Below are 22,107 nucleotides of genomic sequence, written 5' to 3'. Positions count from 1 at the left end.
AGAGAATTCATAGCAATTGAAAGAAATAGAAATGTTCTAGAAGACTACTTGTATTTTTAATTAAGGTAAGGTAAGTTAATTCAATAGTGTGTATTTCAAAATTGGATAAAGTTGTCTCATTGCATTCTCAATAATACTGTCATAATACTCATGACATTTATAATAGTCAAGCCAAATTATAGACAGAACAGTTTAAAACAGTTTTCATTTTTTTGTATAAAATTTTTTGTAAATCTTGTTTATATGAATGTATAACTTTAATAACAGCATAAAAACTATTTGTAAACAAACCAAATAAGGGAGGTAGATTGTTTCTTAATATCTTGACTTTCAAATCATCAATAAAGAACAGAATGCAGATGCAGATAAAATGAAAGATATTTTAAACTCATAGATAGGAAGATTTTTTATTATTAAGATATACATTCTATAAAAATGATCTATAAATTCACTACAATCATTTACAAATGTCAATAGTATTGACCATAGATATAGAAAACAAAACTAAATTTATTGAAATTATGTAAGATTATGAATAGCCAGGCACTATTGTATAAAAAGAAATAAAGTGGAGAGAATCACATTCCTAAATTCCAAAACATATCACAAAGTTATCACAACAACCATAGTATGATAGTGGAATTAAATCAGTCATATGGACCAACTGCAGTGAGAATATACAAACCAGAAAAAACCCAAGCCAAACCAAACCAAATGAAAACAAAGGCAAAGGACAACATATACTTGGGGCTGCCTTGCAAGTTCAGTGGTTCAGTCGATTATCATCAAGGTGCAATCACGGCAGCATCCAGGTGGGCATGGTGCTGGAGGAGGAGCTGAGTTCTACATCCTGATCACAGGGCAGCCAGAAGAAGACTACTATCTTCCAGGCAGCTAGGAGGAGGGTCTGAAAGCTTACTCCCACAGTGACACATGTCTTCCAGCAAGGACACACTTACTCCAGCAAGGCCACACCTCCTAATAGCACTGCTCCCAGGGCCAAGTATATTCCACCCAGGACACATGCTATCTCATTTGGCCTCTTTGTTCTCAAAGACTTGTGAATATCTCATGATAGAAAATGCATCTATTTCAAGTTAGAACTCCTCATATAATTTTAATTCTATTCAAAACCATGAAGTCTCTTTTGAGACTAAAGGCAATCTCTTAACTGTCATTCATTGTAAATAAAACGCAAAACAAAACCCACCCAACCACTCACCCAACCAACCATCAACCAGCCACTTCTACCACCAACAAAACACAAGTTACATATTCCCTATATCCAAAGGTAAAGAAAACACATTACCAATCCAAAGAGGGGAAAATGAGGCCCCTGTTGCTTAATTTAGCCTCAAATATAATTCTCAGATGTGGACTTAAAATAGTCATATTCTTTGCAAAATAAGATATAAAAGTCATATAGCCTACATGCAAACATAGTCTTTATTTTCTTCTGAAACCTATTGAGCCAGGTCTTCATGCTTTACACACTCCCAACTGCTGTCTTCCGTGTTTCTACTAGAATTGCCAGTTAAGTTCTGATTAAGTACTGAATGTGTCCTTTAGTTCAAAATTCCACTTTTCCACATCCCTCTAAAAGACACAGTCAAGTTCTTTCCATCAATACTTTGATCTCTGGTAATAATTTCTGTATCAGTAACTTTTTCTGTTGCTGTAATACTGCAATTTGTAGAAGAAAGGGTTAGTTTATTTTTTATCTTTTATTTGCTTTGACTTATAGCTCCTAAAGGTGGCAGAGGCACACAGCAGCAGGTAGGCAGAGTAGAAAGCTGGTAGAATACACTTCCATTCACATATGGGAGCAGAGAACAGAGTAGACGTGGGGCAAGGCTATGCATTTTCGTAATCTGCACCCATTGATGTCCTCAAAGATTCAGGTTCTAAAGGTCACATAACCTCTGCAAACAACACTAACAACTGGAACCAATCGTTATTGCGAACATTTCTCTTTCAAAACATCACAGATGACTGTGATGAGGAAAGGGAAGGTGAAAGCATTGAATGTCCCAACAAGGTAAGTTAGATCAGACTGTGAGGCTCTGAGGGTGATTCAGACAGAGTTAAAGTATAACTGCTGAGAAGAAACTTAAATGCACAAGTGAGATCCAGGGAGGTAATTTTTGAAGGGTAATGCTTTTCAGAGAGAGGCAGGCGAAGATGATTAACATGGCTCACCAGGCAAGGTGAAAGAAGTCAAGGAGAAAAATTCAAGACCTTATAAGGCACAAAGTAAAAGGGAATTCAAGGAACACACAATCACACACTTCTCCAAATGCCTGGCTAATAATGAAAGAGCTATCTTCTACATTAATGGAAAAAAAGTTTTCTTGAAATAAAAGCCTGTCAGCCAGTCTGAGAACATTATCAAATGCGGAGACAGAAGTCATCTTTATAGAACTTCAAATAAAGGGGGCAAACGGGCAAGAGCATAAAAATATTTCAGCTGAAAATAGTTCTCTTCCTAAATTATTAGAAAGCTGAGGCACCTTCTGACCACAGCAACATCAAGCTGGATTGAACACCCTGAACAAACATCTGAGGACTGCTAACAATCAGAAGCTAACCGTGAATTAGAAAGTCAAAAAACTGAAAACTACAAACAAAAGGAAGTAGAAGAGTTTTTATGTGCTGCGGAAAAAGTTGAGTAGAGAGTTCTTTTTTTAAAATAGTAATAAAGAAGGAAGACATTTTTAAGGGAAAAAGATGAAAATAAAATTTTAATAATAAATTCAAGATAACCAAAGCATCAATGGTAAACATATTAACTCCTGCTTCATAGAAAACTCAAGGAAAGTTTTATGCTGTGAACGATACAGCATCACTTAAAGCAGGGTTAGAGGTGGCTTGGCTACCGACTCTGGCTTTACTTGGTCCCACAGCTGTCTGCACTGAAATGTTTACATCAAGTCTGCACACAGACATGCCAATCAGCAGAGTAGCCTCTGTCTAACAATGGGTGATGCAAGTTTAGTCTAATTACCTAACCACTCTCATCTGCCTTTGAGGCTGGATACACAGGATAAGAGGAACTACAGGAAATATTGTTAAGATCCCAGGAACAGCAATCCACCCTGAGGCTGGAACAGATACAGGAATAGTAGGGAGCGAACTGAACTTATTGGAACAACAGTTTTCCCAGAGCCAGCAGGACTACCAAAACACAGCTGAAGTGCCTTTCCCTCACCCAATGCCAGACCATGTTCCCCTTTTCCCCTTTCCAGTTCCCTTTCCCTCCCAGGTTCTCCCCCTTGTTATTGCTTTACTCCCCTTACTAAGTAGAACTGAGGTGTTCTCACTTGGGCCCTTCAGTTTGTTGATCTTTTTGAGTTCTGTGGACTGTACCTTGGGTGTTCTGTACTTTTTTATTTGGCCATATCTACCTCTTCGTGAATACATACCATACATGTTCTTTTGGGTTTGAATTACCTTACTCAGGATCTTTTCTAGTTCCGTCCATTTGCCTGCAAAACTTAGGATGTCCTTGTTCTTAATAGCTGAGTATACACTGAAACTAATTAGAAGAGAAAGTAGGGAAAATCTTAGAACACATAGGCACAGGGGAAAATTTCCTGAGCAGAACACCAATGGCTCAAGCTCTAAGGTCAAAGATCCACAAATGGGACTTAATGAGATTGCAAAGTTTCTGTAAGGCTAAGGACACTGTCAAGAAAACAAAACAGCAGCCAACAGATTGGAAAAAGATCTTTACCAATCCCACATCAGATAGAGGCCTAATATCCAAGTTATACAAAGAACTCAAGAAGTTAGACACCAGAGAATCAAACAATCCTATAAAAAATGGGGTACAGAGCTAAACAACAAGTTCTCAATTGAGGAATATCAAATGGCTGAGAAGCATCTAAGAAAGTGCACGACATCCTTAGCCATCAGGGGAATGCAAATCAAAACAACCCTGAGATTCCACCTCACACCAGTCAGAATGGCTAAGATCAAAAATTCAGGTGACAGCAGATGCTGGCGAGAATGCTGAGAAAGAGGAACACTTCTTCACTGTTAGTGGGGTTGTAAACGGGTACAACCACTCTGGAAATCAGTCTGGCGGTTCCTCAGAAAATTGCACATAGTACTACCTGAAGACTCAGTTATTCCACTTCTGGGCATATACCCAGACACGCTCCAACATATAACAGAGGCACATGCACCACAATGTTCATAGCAGCTCTATTTATAATAGCCAGACACTGGAAAGAACCCAGATGTCCTTCAGTAGATGAATGGATAGAAAAATTGTGGTACATTTACACAATGGATTAGTACTCAGCTATTAGAAACAATGACTTTATGAAATTCCTAGGAAAATGAATGCATCTAAAGAATATCATCCTGAGTGAGGTAACCTAATCACAAAAGAACAGATATAATATGCAGTCACTGATAATTGGATACTAACCCCAAAAAGTTGTGAATAGTGAATACCCCAGGAGCAACTCACAGACTATATGATGCTTAAGAAAAACAAAGGCCCAAAAGTGAAAGCCTCAGTACTTCTTAGGGAAAAAAACAAATGTATACCACCCTCTCAGAGTGTGGTACACCTGGACCTCAAATCCTTAATAATCCAAGAGCTAAGATAATAGCCTTGTGAAAATTTTTGGTATTCACAGATTATTATGCTTAATCTATACCCAACAAGCAATCTTTTTCCATCTTACGTTCTGTCCTACATGTACTTCATGCTTATGGTAACTAGTGGGATTTCTTTGCATGCTATCAAACCTCTAAAAGAATTAAGTACTGACAAAAATATTCATATAATGTTATACCAAAATGCCTTTAAAAATCTGTTAATGTATCCCTCTTTTTTATTTTTAATAAAGCGGTAAGGAAATAAAATAGCTGAGTAGTACTACATTGTATACATAAACACATTTTATGTGTCCATTCTTCTGTTGTGGGACATCTGACTTGCTTCCAGATTCTGATTATCACAAACAAGGCCACTGTGATCATAGTGGAACACATGCCCCTGTGGCATGGTGGGGTATCTTTTGGGTATATTCCTAAGAGTGGTGTAGCTGGGTCTTCAGGTAGATCTATTTCCATTTTTCTGAGGAACCTCCAGATTGATTTCCAGAGTGGTTCTACCGGTTTGCCATTCCACCAGCAAGGAGGGGTATTCCTCTTTCCCCACATCCTAGTCAACATGTCCTGTCACCTGAGGTTTTAATCTTAGCCATTTTGATTGGTGTAAGGTGGAAATTCAGGGTGGTTTTGGTTTGTATTTCTTTGATCTCCAAGGACTCTGAACTTTTCTTATGTGTTTCTCAGTCATTTTGAATCTTGCTTATTGTGTGAGAGGTCCTGCATTCAAATCATGAAGAATCTCAGTTTATGTTCATCACAATCAAAAAATGGTGTCTAGAACTAAACTGAGAAGTCCCAACAGAGGAATCTCAAATGGTTGAGAAGTACCTACAGAAGTATTACACTCTTAATATAATACTTTTTAATGTGTCTATTAATAGGAAGAGAATATGTCACCTAAAGGATGCAAAAAGTGCTTTACCTGGTTCTCCTTTCAACCTAGTCACAAGCAAGACCACACCTAGAAAGGTCCTTCTCTCTTTCTCTTTCAGTTTCATGACTCTTTTCATCAATTGTTGTTACACACACACACACACACACACACACACACACACACACACACACCCTACACGTTTTTGTTTATCTTTCTCTTACTTTGTCACCATTAAGAAAACAGAAGGGTAGCAACTAATACCTTCTTATAAATTAGAGTGGACAAGGACCCATCCTAATGGTTTTGTTTAACTTAATCACTTCTTTAAATCCTTGTCCCAAACGTAATCACACTCCAGGGTCGTAGGCATCTCAGCTTCATTCCAGGAATTTTGAACAAATGTAATTAAATTTACAGCATCTCTCTTTTTTTTAAATGAACTTTTTCTCTTTACTCACTTTCTCTCTTCTCTTTGAAGTCCTCTTGTAAGCTTAGAGCTTTAAAAACCTACTGTGATAAGTGTTCTCAAATGCTTTTACCACCATTTGAAGCCCACCATCCTAAGGTAGGGGAGAAAAGGTGGTAAATGGGACAGGGGAATGTGGGCCTGTTTAGAAGTAGTTCCTTAGGAGTGAGTCCGATCTCCACTGTCAGAATATCAGCCGTCCACATCAGTAGTGTGAGGATACCAATAGTCTAGTTCACCAGTTACAAATCAGTAGCAGAAGATCTCTGCGTGCCTCTCTCAATGAAGATCAGTAAGTTGTGAGAGCAACGATGCATTGCAATGCTGAGCAAGTGCCCTGCCACGGTCCTGTTCATACTCGCCAGCCTTCCTGCATCTGCTCATGGGTCTTGGTTCATCAAACATCAGCTGAGAGCATCATGTGACACAACCAGAAATGTTCATTTCATCCTTCCCTTTCTGTCTTTCTCTCTCACTTTTTATTTGAGTATAAAACCATAATTCCTTTGCTACCTTAATCATCTGGAAAGAAGTAGATAAATACTATAATAATTCTTTTGTGATTATAAAGTCTACAGTGAATGTGCATGTCAACAATGGTATCAATGTTACAGGGATACAGTGTTGATGGGTTATTATTATTATTATTATTTTATGGGTTATTACTATTATTATTATTATTTTATTATTATTAGCTGTGAACATAGAAGCTCTTTTATTTGAAGCAGCCCCAAGACATAAAGATACCAAAACAAAATGTAATTCATCTGGCTAGCTCATTATAGAGCTCTAAACAGAGAATGGTAATAATATAAAACAATCCAGATCACAATGGAAGAATAATAATGCTTAATTATGCATGTCTGAAAATTTCTTGATTTGTTTACTTCAGGGGAACAGAAATTCCCATCAGAAACACAGAATCTTATCTTTATCTCTGACTGGGTCACATCTGCAGAGGATTTTGACTATTAGCATCTGGGATTTAAAGTAGTTCTGATGACAACCGTTCCCCTTTCCAGTCACTGAATAAATTCTGCTCACACACTGCTCACAGTCTCTATTTTGCTGTGCAAATGCCATGGTCATTTGCTCTAAACTTAGAAAAAAGAATCCGAAAGAACATCGGTCCTACGTGGCTCTCTGAATTTGGTTAAGGTCCATCTGGCACGAATTGCAAATGGATACATTTCCACATACTGGCTATAACCCTCTCAAAAGCCAACCTTTAGGTAATTTTACTATCTACAGATGGGAAATTTGACTATTGCCACCTGTTCTTATCTACAAGGCAATTCTTATGAAATGCTTTTATGAATACTTGAGAATTGAAAGATTTACTGTTTCATCCCTTTACTATATCAATTCTTTTATTACAACAAAATTTAGTATATGCAAAGTAATTTATAGTTTATGCCATTAATTAGACACAATTTAAATATTTATCTTGAAATAGAGAAAAACAACAACAGCAAGGTGGTGATATGCTCTTTAGCTTTTTTTCTGTCTCGCAGAAAATTAGCTAACACATTTCTGAGGAAAGAATAATATTCCAATGATCCAGGAATTAGGGAGGGGGCTGAGTCATTTTCTTAAACTGCAGGTTTGAGAAAAGTCACCACAGCTAAGGAGATTCTTTCTATTCCCCTTCTTTCTGCAGGCTGCCGTTGGTCAAAACAGATTTCTAGACCTAGAGTTTCTATTGCAGAAAGCTTAGGAAAAAATATGCATTCATGTTTCCTAACATTTTTTGGATTTCTTGCAAAATATTTACATCTCATCCCATAGGAACTGTTGGGACTAAGAGAAATTCTAGATTTCCATCTGTAGTCAGCAACAAGGCTGAGGAAGAGTCACAGTAAATAGCACATGGGTCATGGCACTTGCTTTTCAGTCAAGTTAATAGATTCAACAGTAACATTCTACTGGAGAAAACTTAGTCCATGAGTATTCTGGCTTCTTATGTCTAGCTTTCATTACCAAAATAGTCCACTGCTTTTGAAAGACCTTCTTGGGAACGCTATTGATTGCCAATGATTACCTGTGGATCGGAGTTTTGATCCAACCCAGATGCCCAGGGAAAACTCTCAAATCATAATTCTTTGTATACAAAGACCCTGTTGTATATATATATATATATATATATATATATATATATATATATATACCAAGAGGCAAGTTCAGTCCTACACATATCTGCAGAGATAACATGTGAATCAGGATTAGAGAGAGAGAGAGAGAGAGGAGGTAAGTCTTGAAATACCTTATCCAATAAGGCCAAACCTTTAATCTTTCCCAAACAGTACAACTGGGGACCAAGTATTCTAACATATAAGTCTAGGCTATTGTCATTTAAATGTAGCGCACAGTAATTAACATGACCTTTTCACACCATCGGCTTATTATTCGATTTTGTTTTTTCAGGGCTGAGGATTGAATACAGAACCCCATGTGCGGAGCAATTACTCTATCACTGTTAACTCACATCGTAGATGCCAATTTTCTTGAATTTTCAATCCTATTGTGGTCAGGATCATGCTTAGATTTAGATTTACCAGAAACAAGTGAACAATATGAGACAGGTGCTGTAGTTTTAAAATGTAAATATCCTGTTAGCTTCACTGGGAACTCTTGAGGGTTTGAGGATTCCTTCATCCTTAGCCAGTGGAGTGCCGACTTCCTTTCCATTTCTGTCACTGAAGAGCAAGGGGAGATAAACTAGTAACTCTGGGAGAACTTTCTATTTTCTTGCACATAGCCCAACATAGCACACCTGTCCATGGTTGGCAGGGAAGGGAGGCAAACAGGCTTAGGAAGGTCTGGACATTTTGCCCTGATGCTCTTCAATCAGCTTCAGCCTTCTGGCACAGGTGTGCAACTTATAAAAGTTACACTACTGCATCATGAATGTTGGCAGCTGAAAATACCTTTTGGTAGGCTTTAATGAACACTCTGGTAAGTCACCTGCAGTTCCAGTCAGTAAATTTCCCTCAAATTTTTCTGTATAACATTTCCACTATGTATCATACATTATACCATCACCAAGTTATATGTTCTGCATTGAACAGTCATGAAGGGAAACCATATTTCTTGCTATGAGTCATGATGATGGCTTCTTGCCCAGGCACAGCCTTCCTTAAAAGATAAGGGGTACTGAAGTAATTACTGTTATCTAACATTGCATCCGTGAGGTGACTTATGATAGAAAGGCTTGCCACATGCTACTTCTATGCAGAATTTGTTATTATTGTGAGGATTATAAGCCAAATATTGATTTGAATATGCAAAAGATTAATCACATGACCACTGTAACATTCAAGAAAGGTATATCATTAATTTATTACATCATAGCAATATCAAAAATGATTTTCCATCTTTTTGACCATCTAATATATGTCAGGCATGGGTTGGAAAAATATCAGACATGTATATTGCTATTTATAATTATAGAAAGAAATGCCAAGGGTGAATAGACAGTAAATGACCATTCACTTTTTTCCCATACCAATTCGATATATTTTTATTGCTTATGACAGTTTAGTATTACAAATTGTAACAAAGATTTGGGTAAGATCACGGTGAATTTGGAAATGAGGAAACAGTGAAAGATGGCAGTCAAGAGAATGTCTTCTCAAAGAGAAATAATACTGTTGGTTCTGTTTTATGCCAGGATGTAATGTAGCCCAATAATTTTTTTTTAGTATTTAAGCTCCATCAGATCTTGTTTTACATGTTATAAAATGGACACCACTTTCTTCATAAATAAAAAGGCTCTTTTTGTAGAAATGGAATATTTTAAAATACGCAAATTTCCCTGAAGACTTCCTGGTTTACTTTGTCAGAGCAAAATTTTCACTGGATGATATTAAATAAATCAAGGATAATTTCCTCCAGAGGTGATGATGGTGCCTTAGGAAACATAATTAACTTCACTGCAACACAGGATGGGGGACTGTTGTGTTTGCTCACTGATACCATCCCATATCCCCATTATTAAAGGAATGGAACATATGATGTTGAAATGGAAATTTCTGTTTTATTTTATTTTTTCTTATTTTGAAGACTCAGTGTATCATGTGATGGTTTTCTGGTAGCTGTCTTATGAAAGAATATTTTTCTGCTGAAGCAGATGTGGGAGACTGTTTTGCTAAGAATAGACATGTGGTGCTTGGAAAGGGGGCATGTAAGGTTTTGCTAGAGCTGATGCTTGAGAGAACATGTGATGTTTGGAAAGGGTATAAAAATAACCCAATAGACAATAGATGATGCTGTGTGGCATTGGTTTGCCTTGCTACTCTTTGCTGTTCTTCATTAGACTTTGCTGACACTGGCCTTGGCTGATGACACCGTGGCACTGGTTTTTCTTCACTGATAATCATCTGTCACAACTTCTTAGAGAGAAATGCACCAAAGAACTTCTGGTGGTGTTCCGGCAGCTCCTTGCCACTTCTGTAGACTTGAGCTCATTAACATAGTCTTGAGTTTTCTTCTGGATTAAACTGCTGTTGCTGTTTCATGAATGGTGTTTGTCAATGGATCAAGCTACTGCTATTGGTTACTGTGAATTAAACTGCTACTATCCTGACAGTGAAGATTGGAATAGCCCCAAAGAACTATTACTAAACAGGTCTACATCTTCCTTTGTCCTATTAATCTTTCCTTATCACTACCTCTTGTGCATGGTGGGCTAGAAGGGAGGTTAAAATGTTTAAGAACCATTATTAAAATAGGTTTTGAAAAATATAAGCCTACAAAGTGTGTTCAATGAAGGATGATTGAAACATGTATAAAAACATTACTAAATAAATAATTTGCACCTTAAGAAAAAACAACGTAATGTAAAAACTCTCCTGAAAGGCAGGTAAGAACTCATTGATTTTTAAATATACTAACATAAAGTTTACAATAATGAAAACTGAGAAAATCAAAATTATTTGGCAGAATCATGAGCTCAGAATAGAAAAAGTCCCAAAACATTCTATATTGTAGAATGATCATATGTAAAAATATGAAATTGAAGCCATCTGATTCTTTATAAGTTAATCCAAGAAAATAAAGTTGCAAAATATCTGTTACAATCTATTCTGCTAATTGTAAACATCCCAGCCCCATAAAAATATAACTTAATTATTTTGTGTTGGAATTGAAAATATTTTTTATATTTCTAACAAAATTATGCTGTATTCTATAACTTAAAATTTTTGACTTGAAACAAATCATTTCATCTCAGAAGCAAGTGAAAGATAATAAATTAGAGTTTTGTAAAATTTCTCCATAAATTATGGAAAGATGGTTGAATACGGCCATCCAGTTTCATTCATATGTTTTCAGTATTTCCTTGAAGGAGGAACAAGTGAAGCAAGTTCAAACTCTAGCAGCCCTGAGTGAGTTTATTCTAAGGATTACTAGTGTCCAACTACAAGACAGAATGAAAATCCAATTACTATGTAGACCAAAACTGTCCAGCATACACTATATGTCAGTCCCCTGAGCTACTCACAGCCTCAGTAAGCAGGGGTGCTTATGCACAACTGTCTTTGGTGCTCCAGTGGATACTTAAACGTGGCACCATTTGTTGTTTGCTGAACAATTAATATAATATTTCTAACTATACAATAGCATTTCCGTGTATGGTATAACTATAAAATTATACAACCACTATAAGCAAGTTCTTAAGTTATATATTATAAGGTAAGATGCAGTGTCTTAAGTGAAAAATAATTGAATAATCATTGAGGGTTTGCCTCTAATAATTCTTAGTCTCATAGTAATATTTTCAAGATAATTTTAAAAGTGATTTACGTGAAAATTTATCAGATTCATATGCTCCCTTAATGCTGTGTGGTAAAGGCTACTTAACTATGACACAAATAGAAAATAACTAATTTGAAATAACTCAATACGTCTTGAATGATATTAACCATGTCACACAAATGAGCAAGTGACAATTAAACTCAGAATGTTCGTTTTCTTGATTGTGTTCTCAATAAATCGTAAACAAAGGTGACTACCAAGCTGTAATTTCTTCAGCTGCTGTTGTTTTTCTTTGCAAAGAAAATTAGAACAATGAGAAAAATTTTAAGCTGATTTTCTACAGACGCTTGAAAAGATACAAAAAATATGCAAAGGGGTGGTAGAGAAATGACTTAGTCTGTGTAGTGTTTGCTTTAAACTTGAAAGTCAGAGTTCTGTGTTTAAAACCTCTACAGAAAGGCCTGGCAGGGTGGTAGCAACGTCAGAGCCTGGCATGGTAAAGGGGGTCTAATCTCAGTACTGAGGACGGGTGCTGGGGTACCCATCTGGAATAGACTAGACAGTCTAGCCCAAAGGGCCAGCTCCACCAAAATTCAGCACGAAAGCCTATGCTTAAACATAAGAGGGAGGGCAGCGGAGGAGCTACTTGGCATTTATTTCTGGTTCCTTAGATTGCACTTCATGCCAAGGTCATTAGGTGATATTTTGAAATTTTTTGGGCGGAGTCCGGGGAGCTTTTTCAGTGTGTATTTGTTTATGCTGGAGAGATACATGAGAGGAAGAGAAGAAAAATCTCTAGACCTACTGGTTCTAAGACATGAGTTTTCCTAGCTCCACATTTCTGAATGGGGGAGGGGTGGATTTGCTGTTTGTTCAGGGAAAGACAGGCAGAGAATCCACCCCTGTTGTTGAACCTATTGAATTTTCACACAGGCATATTCTCCCTAGATTCCCTTCTTTCTTTCTTTCCTTCCTTCCTTCCTTCCTTCCTTCCTTCCTTCCTTCCTTCCTCCCTCCCTCCCTCCCTCCCTTTCTCCCTCCCTCCCTTCCTTCCTTTCTCTCACACCACTTCTTCTATTCATCCTTCATTCCTTCTTGATTTTTTTAAAAAAAATTTAATTTTTTTTCTTTTTTACAGACAGGGTTTCATCATGTATTTTTGGTTGACCTTGAACTCTAGGATCCTTTTCCTCAGCCTCCTAAGTTCTGAAATGACAGGAACTTGCCATTCTTGCCTAACTTTACCTAGCAAATTGTCACACACACACACACACACACACACACACACACACACACACACACGTTCACACAGCCTGGGGAAAGGGCACATAACATTAGGTGCATTTGTGTAACAGAGGTCAATACCATGACATGGAATATGATTATTTATAATATTTGCAATAATACTAGCCATATGTTCTACCCACTTATACAAAAATTTGATGTTCTCCATTATCTTACCCAATCTAGTAATTAAATTACTTTCTCTGTTAAATATCACATTTTTCAATAAGTTGTTGAAAATATTTAACTGCATTTTATTCACAGCTGAACTCAAGGGTAAATACTATAAAAGATTAGATCCTAGATATGACTTATAGTTAAATTACTGTACACATGTATAGCTAGTAAGAGTAGCATGCTTTGATGATGGCTTGCTAGCTCTAAACTGTTGTTTTCTCTGTCCAGAGTACAGCCATGTTTTCCCTATTTGGATCTCTTCCATGCATGGGCTCAGAGCAAGTAGTCTTCAAACATTTAATTTCTAGAAATGTTAAATGTCACCCTATCAATGAGTATGATGATTATCTTCTGGGATAAAGTGTGAGTCGTTTTATATGGCATGATTTATTGGGAAGTATCAATTAGTTTCAGCTGTCAAATTGAGAGTCACTTCCAGAAGGAAACCTAACCGAATTGAGTCTATCAGAATTGAGTCTATTGGATTGGCCCATGTCCATGCCTCTGGGAGGTTACTTTTCAAATTGACAATTGATACAGAAAACACCAGCACACTGTGGAGAGTGCCTCTCTTAGACAGGCAGACCTGAGCTGTGTAAGATAGGCAGCTGAGCAAGGCAGTGAAAGCCTGTCAGTAAGAAGCATTCTTCTGAGGTCTTCAGTGCTGGCTTTGGGATCCTATGTTGGCTTTCCCCTGTCTTCATTGTCACTTACAAGATGAAATAAATGTTCACAAGTTGTCTTTGGTTATGGTGCTTGTCATAACAACTGAGATGCAAGATGGGATAGGAGGTAGTATATTTAAGAACCTTTGTGAATAATTGATATTCTTCTTCCAACCCAGTTCCAGAAGTAAGTTACTGCATGGTCAGCATGTAATACAAGTCTGAAATCTCTTATTCAATGCCCGGAGGAGGGGTGACTGGCGATCCAAGATTTTTATTATCTAGGGTGTGGTGGCTAGGACTTTTCCAATTCTATAGGTATATTCTATATAAATCTGTTACATCTACTTGGCTTTTGCTCAAATATCAAGGTTAAGGAGATGGGAGCTATTGGTAAACACATGCATTTATAGGAATATTAAACAAGGGGAAATTGCTCTTTTGAGGAATGAATTTGAAGATCATGTGAGCCCATCATGCTGAGAGCACTTGATAAATAATCATGAGTTGCCTTGTCTACATCGAACCTACGTTGGTTTTACTGTGGCTCTTAGCATGACACAGGTGCAGCATGAGGCTCTATTCTGCCCCCTCTATAACCCAAGCCGGAGGAGAAGCACAGCAATATTGTAATAATGAAAGCTCAACGGCATTTTTCTTTTGAAGTTTGGTATAGTAGGTAGACCTAAAACACCACATGGGCCTCATTATTAAACTGAATGATGTCCAAAGTGGATGCTGTGGCCTCCCCGATTCCTGTTCCAGTGGTGCATGCTTTGACAGGCGTCCCGGGGATCACCGATGCAGCAGATGGTCGGTGCTCAGTTCCCTCAAGCATAAAACAAAAATTGTTATACTGTTGTCAGGACCTTAAACTGCACACTGCTCTGATTATTTTAGTCCTGTAGATTTACTGCAGAAACTCAAATGAAAACTATTCATATAAAATAATTTAGAAGAAAAGAAAAGATAATTAGAAGCACAAGTTTTCAAGTGGAACTAAATTTTATGTAAGTCATCCCTTCCTTGGTTGTCACTGTTCTTACGTTTCACATTACTACAGATAAGATTAGTCTTATACAAACTACTAAATAAATATATTGCTTTTTTAACCAAATAAAGTATTAGAGCTTGTGTGCCAACTTGCCACAATCTAGAAAGACTTAGAAGAAGAGTCTCAATGAGGAACTTGGGCTGTTTTCTGGGTATATCTGTCAGTGACTGTCTTTATTATGTTAACTGACGAGGGAAGACATAGCCCAGTGTGAGCGGCATCATTCTCTAGGCAGGGAGCTCTGAACTCCATTAGAGTGGAAAAGGACCTAGTAAGAAAGCAAATGTATAGGGGCATATTCATTTCTTCCTCCTTTTACCTATGGACAGGATGTGATCATCTGCTTTAAGCCTTCTTCCAGTGTTTGATTGTCACCTAGAATTCTAAGCCAAGTAAATCGTTTCCCCTTAAGTTGCTTTTTGCCACGATATTTTACTATGGCAACAGAAATGAAACCAGGACAATATCAACTTAGAAATATCTACATTTTAATGAGAAATATTACATAGTGATAACATCTCTGGGAATTTAAACTGAGCTAAGTCTGCAGTCTATCAAGGAACTGTTTCATCCCCTTTCACTATAATAAGGTTACCCGTGTTACACAGATTTGTTACAGTTTCTTCTACTGCGATATAGAATGTGGAATGCAGAATGTGGAATATTAAAGTTGCATATGCCTCAGAAATTTTACATTCAAAGGAAACAAACCCACAGAGCTTCAAAAGAGAGATAAATAAAACCCACATGGATGAAATGCATTCCCTAATTTGAATTTTCTGCTTTGTTTTTAGTTTTAGCTTTTTACTCCACTTCAAGTTGAAGCTTTAACGTAGGGTCAAGGAGTTATGAATTACACTTCAGGAAGAAAGTTGTTTCTAGTGGAAAAGGGAGCAAAGAAGATATGTTTGCTGGGTGAGAGGAAGAGGGTGCTACGCAGAGGGAGAGTGACCACAGCCTTCCCATTGCTTCCTGCATCCGAATTCTGTTCTTGAGCATCATCATGGAAGATGGAACACAATTCCAGCAAACAATTTGCTTTTCTAAGTCACCCCATGGACATGGTTTCCATGCATGCAAATTACTACAGTGGAGTCCACAGTGGAGTCATTCTTCTCTATAGACTTTGCATTATCAGGGACAGTTTTGAACATCTAGACTTTCAAAGTGATATGAGAAAAGAATTGTATTTTTAGATTAAATAAGCCTTTAAATCTCACAGACACAGATTTGACATCAATAAAGATAGTTCACACAAAATTTATGGAATAAGGGGTCAAGTGTTTGGAAGTATGACTTTTTTTTTTTTTTTTTTTTAGTGATGCTAGACATATGTCAGGTGTGAATTGGTCACAGGGACCAATGAGTAGTAGTTCAATGTGTGCCTTTCTCTTTCCTTTCCTCTACCACAGAAGGCGTTAAAGGAGATTTAGTTCTGGATGCTGCTGCCTGCTGAGGATTACATCTCTTCTTTATGACAGAGCAAACATCTACTCACCAGGAAGTGGTCTACCAGTAAGGTACACATTCCCAACCTTCGCTATACTCTGCATTTGGGGACATTATCTTAACTGAATTGCCCAAACTGCCTTTAACTCTCTCTGGAGTCCAGGCACATTTTGACATGACTATCTTCTTGCCTTTGCCTCATGAGAGGCTGGGATTTTGTTTCACCAGGTTCAGCTCTAATACACATTAAAGAATCTAACTTCAAAGACCACATTTAGGGACTTTTACTTTTTTCTTTTAATAGATATTTTTTATTTACATTTCAAATGTTATCCCCTTACCTGGTTTCCCACCCAGAAACCCTCTATTTCATCCCCCTTCCTCCTGCTACTATGTGGGTACTCCCTCACCCACCTACACACTCCCTCTCACCTCCCTCCCCTACATTGGGGCATCCAGCCTTCACAAGATCAAGGGCCTCTCCTCCAGTTGATGTGCAACAAGGCCATCCTCTGCTATATATGCTGCTGGAACCATGGGTTCCTCCATGGGAATTCTTTGGATGGTGGTTTAGTCCCTGGGAACACTGGGGGCTCTTGTTGGTTAATATTGTTATTCTTATTGGGTTGCAAATCCCTTCAGAGCCTGCAATAATTTCTCTAACTCGTCCATTAGGGACCCTGTGCTCAGTCCAATGGTTGTCTTCCAGCACTGTCTCTGTGTTTGTCAGGCTCTGGTACAGCCTCTCAGGAGAAGCTATACCAGGCTCCTGTCAGCATCCACTGTTTGGCATCCACAATATTGTCTAGGTTTGATGGCTGTGTATGGGGTGGATATATGGATGGCCTTTCCTTCAGTGTCTGCTACACACTTTGTATTTCCTGCTGTGAGTATTTTGTTCCTCCTTCTAAGAAGGACTGAAGCATCTGCACTTTGATCTTTCTTCTTTGTGAGCTTCATGTAGTCCTGTGAATTGTATCTTGTATTCCAAGCTTTTGGGCTAATATCCTTTGATCAGGGAGGACTTACCATGTGTGCTCTTTTGTTACCTTACTCAGGATAATATTTTCAAGTTCCATTCATTTGGCTAAGAATTTTATGAAGTCATTGTTTTTAAAAGCTGAATAGTACTCCACTGTGAAAATATACAATATTTTCTGATTCATTCCTCTGTTGAAGTACATCTGGTTCTTTCCAGCTTCTGGCTATTATAAATAAGGCTGCTATGAACATATAGCAGGCATCCTTGTTAGATGTTGGAGCATCTTTTGGGTATATGCCCAGGAGTGGTATTTCTGGATCTTCAGGTAGTACTATGTCCAATTTTCTGAGGAACCTACAGACTGATTTCCAGAGTGGTTGTACATGTTTGCAATCCCACCAACAGTGGAGAAGTGTTCCTCTTTCTCCACATCCTCACCAGCATGTGCTGTCACCTGAGTCTTTGATCTTAGCCATTCTGACTTGTGTAAGGTAGAATCTCAGGGTTGTTTTGATTCACATTTCCCTGATGACAAATGATGTTGAGCATTTCTTTAGGTGCTTCTCAGCCATTCGGTATTCCTCAGTTAAGAATTCTTTGTTTAGTTCTGTCCCCCATTTTAAACAGGGTTATTTTGTTCCCTGATGTTTAACTGCTTGAGTTCTCTGTATATATTGGACATTAGCCTTCTATCAGATATAGGATTAATAAAGATCTTTTCCCATTCTGTTGGTTGCCATTTTGTCCAATTGACAGTGTCCTTGGCCTTACAGAAGCTTTGCAATTTCATGAGGTCCCATTTGTTGATTCTTGATTTTAGAGCATAAGCCATTGATGTTTTCTGTTTAGGAAAATTTCCCCTATGCCCATTGTTCAAACCTCTTCACCAGATATTGTTCTATTAGTTTGAGTGTATCTGGTTTTCTGTGGAGATCTTTGATCCACTTGGACTTGAGTTTTGTACAAGGAGATAAGAATCGATCGGTTTACATTCTACATGCTGACCACCAGTTCTTTTTTTATTTTTTTTAAAGGCTATCTTTTTTTCCTCTGGATGTTTTTAGCTGCTTTTTCAAAGATCAAGTGGCCATAGGTGTGTGGGTTTGTAGGCGTGTGGGTCTTTTCTGTATCAGGGCATGGCTGCAGTGGAAGTTTGAGTGTTTACCCCCACTGTCTCCTGTCACTAGCAGGTGTTGGGTTGTAGGGAGCTGAGGGACACTGCTCCAGGGGTGCAAAAGCGCAATCTGAGGTACAGGGAAGGACAGCTGGAACGTGCTCGGGAGTCTCACGGCCAGTGATGAGTCCGGAGTCCTCAGGTTCTCGGACACCCAGGTGCTGCTGGATGCCACAGAAGAGCTGAGGACGGAGTGGGGGCCTGCTGGCTGGGCCCGAGGGAGGAGAGGGGCGCTCCAGCTGGTTTATTAGACATTTATTGTCATGGTGGATGAGTAACACCGAATCCCACTTCTCATGGTAGTCTTGAGATCAAATACTTTTGCAGGGAGGAGTGTCTGGGAAGAAAAGTTAAGTGGCTAAGCCTCAGGCCCTTAGGTACCTCATTATAATGGAGATCTGTCTTGATTTGGCCACATCCTCTACTTGTGGAGGGGTTTAGGGTGTTGCCTTTGAGTGGCTGATGGCCACAGATTTGTGGAAGGCTGTGGCTAGTGACAGTGTCTGGTTTCTTGGGAGCTCAGGAAAATACCTACTGTCCCTTAGGGTCACCGGCGTGTCAAACTTCATCTCAACCTGAGAACCAGGCTGCCTTTCATGGTCCGGCATGGGTTCGTTTCTGCATCTTCAATTCTATTCCATTGATCTCCCGGCCTGTCTCTGTACCAACATCATACAGTTTCTATTTTTACTTCATTGGTCTTGTTCAGTACCTGCCCAGTGCTTTTCCTTCGACTCTTCTTGCAATGTCTTCTGGGAAGAAGCTGGCACTTAGGAGCTCCGTCTTGCTTTCTCTGTCTACTTGTCTTTGATTGTTATCTCTTTAGGATGGCGAATAGGATGCCTTAAAGCACAAACCCACCATTATTGACCTCTTCTCGTTTCTTTTTTCACTGAGAAACCTTGATTTGAGTCCTAGGTGTCAACCTAGCTCCGTTCTGTGCTGATCTATGCAACCCAATGACACAGGGAGGGTCAGCTGTCTTTGGTTTGACAAAGACCCTTTCTTTCTCCCTAGGTGGGTCTTGATTTGGCGGTAAGGTGGTGGGCTCACAGTCACACAACATTTTCACTTAGTGGCCTATGACATCTTTTGACACCTGCATATAAATGTGTACATGTACACAGAAACACAAATAAAACAATAAAAATGGTTATAAATGAAAGATCCCCAGCAGCCATATGAGAAAACTTGGCTGATGCAAACCCAGCCGTTACATAAGGCTAAGTGAGATAATCAGGTGGGGCCTCAACATTCTGCCACAGACGATATCTAGTCATCCAGATGGACCAAAAAGAGTAACTGAAAAGGAACAAGAAGTATCAGGGACTATCCAGAGTGCTGACCCAGGGCTATATCTGATTTCTCGGAAACCCATTATGCCAAACAGCCATGTCCTCACTCTAAACCCTAGCATGATTTGAATTAACCAATCAAGACCCTATAGCCATGCATCTGCTTCTGTAAGCGCGCTTTCTGCTTCCTAGCCCCTATAAAAGAAATGCTCTTCTCAAGTGCCAGGACTCCCAGTCCCCCTGAAACACTGGTGCGTCCGCAGGTGCTGTGTTAAATAAATTGCCTCTTGCTGTTGCATCTCTTGGTCTTGGGTCTGGTGTTTCTCCGTCAGCCGGGACCCTCCTAGAGACCCTACCCTGAGGGGCTATCTTTCAGCAAATAGATGTAAATTAAATTAAGTTTGCCATGAAATGCTTTTCCTATGAAGTTTAATTCATGCTATGGTATATTTTAGTGGTAGAATGTTTTCCTTTCATGTACACATTCCTGAATTTGCTTCCTAGCATTGAAAAAAGAAATATTTTGTCAAAATAACCACATTGTAGACATTTGGTAAAATTATATTGCATGACTTTTATCTCAGTCATTAAGATATGTTGTATGACATCTATCTTGCTCTTAAGATATTTTGTTAATAAAAACTTATAAAACATTTAGGTTCGGTTTGAAGTATAGGATGTGCAACAGACTACACATAAAAACTTTTAACACCCACTTGAGAAACTGAAATCTCATATTTCTTGTTTTTAGTTTAGTTTCCATCACTATAATTAAATGTTTGGGACAACGTAATTATAAAGAAAGTAAGTTTATTTAGATTCAGTTTTGTAAATTCAAAGGCTGTACAGAGGTTCAGCTCTCATGAGGGCAGTCTTGACTATGTCACACGGTGGCCAATGACAGCAGCAGGAGTGTAGGCAGGAAATAGAGGTTACGTGATAATGCTGCAGAAAGCCACAGAGACCCGGATGGAGCTGGATTCAGGATTTCATAAACCACCTCCCAGAAGAGCGAGCCAGTGATTTCCAAAGAACTTCATTCAGCCCCTTCACTGGATTAAACTACCTTTCATTCAGCTCCACCTCTAACTATTCCTCACCACCATTTTTCAGTACTGCCATTTGGGGTGTAGGTTCCAAAAGATGAACGTTTGGGAAAGCATAATCAAATCATATCTGAACTATGAGACACTGCTTAAAGCAGATGAACTGATTGTAAATAATTTCATAGAACATGGACTAATAATGGGTGCTAGTCACAAAAACAGTGATGTTGCTTTCTTATTATAAACATTACACTTAAGCTATTTTCATGCTGCCTTTGACACTTAAGGCTTATAGACTATGGAAAATATCCAATATCTTCTAATTTCTCTTTTAGTTTTTTTTATTGATTTCAAAAATTATTATTTTTTATTTATTTACATCCCAAATGTTGTCTCCATTCTGGTTCCCACCTCCCAAAGTTCTTCACCCCACATTTCCTCCCCTTTGCCTCTGAGAAGTTGCTCTCCTTCTCCCAACCTCAGGCATCTCCCTTCCTTGGGGTCATCAAGTCTCTACCGGGTAAGACACATCCTCTCCTATTGAGGCCAGACAAGACAGTCCTATGCTACATATGTGCCAGTGGTGGGGCGGGGGGGAAGCTGTAGGGGCTCAGACCAGCCCATGTATGCCAAGTCTGTTGGTGGCTGTGTGTCTGGGAGCTCCCAAGTGTCTGGGTTAATTGGCACTGTTGTTTTTCCTATGGGTTGCCATCCTCTTCTGGTCCCCAGTATCAGTCTGATGTTTGGCTGTGAGTATCTGCATCTGTCTCTACTGGAAGAGTCTCTCAGAGGTCAGCCATGCAAGGCTCCTGTATTCAAGCACAATTGTTTATGTTTGAGAATTTTATTCATAAATTCTATATTTACATAATTTCTTCTCCTTTATTTATTGTTCAACTTCTTCCATGTCCACATATTCACTCTCATATCATAGCATCTTTATTTTTAATTATTATTATTATTATTATTTCAAAGACACACACACCCAGAGAGAGAGAGAGACAGATTCCATTTAGTGTTGTTCCTACATACATGCATTTAGACCTGACCACTTGGGATTGTGTAACCTTTCATAAGACTGGCTCCTGAAGAAAACTTTGCCTCTCTGTCTCTTTTGCCCTTTCTCTTTTTCTGTCTTTCACAGTCTCTCTCTCTCTCTTTCTCTCTCTCTCTCTCTCTCTCTCTCTCTCTCTCTCTCACACACACACACACACACACACAGAGAGAGAGAGAGAGAGAGAGAGAGAGAGAGAGAGAG

The sequence above is a fragment of the Micromys minutus genome, assembly GCF_963924665.1.
Source record: "Micromys minutus genome assembly, chromosome: 13".
In the NCBI taxonomy this organism is placed as follows: Eukaryota; Metazoa; Chordata; class Mammalia; order Rodentia; family Muridae; genus Micromys; species Micromys minutus.
The sequence above is the reverse complement of the archived record's forward strand: the minus strand, read 5'-3'. Positions refer to the sequence as shown.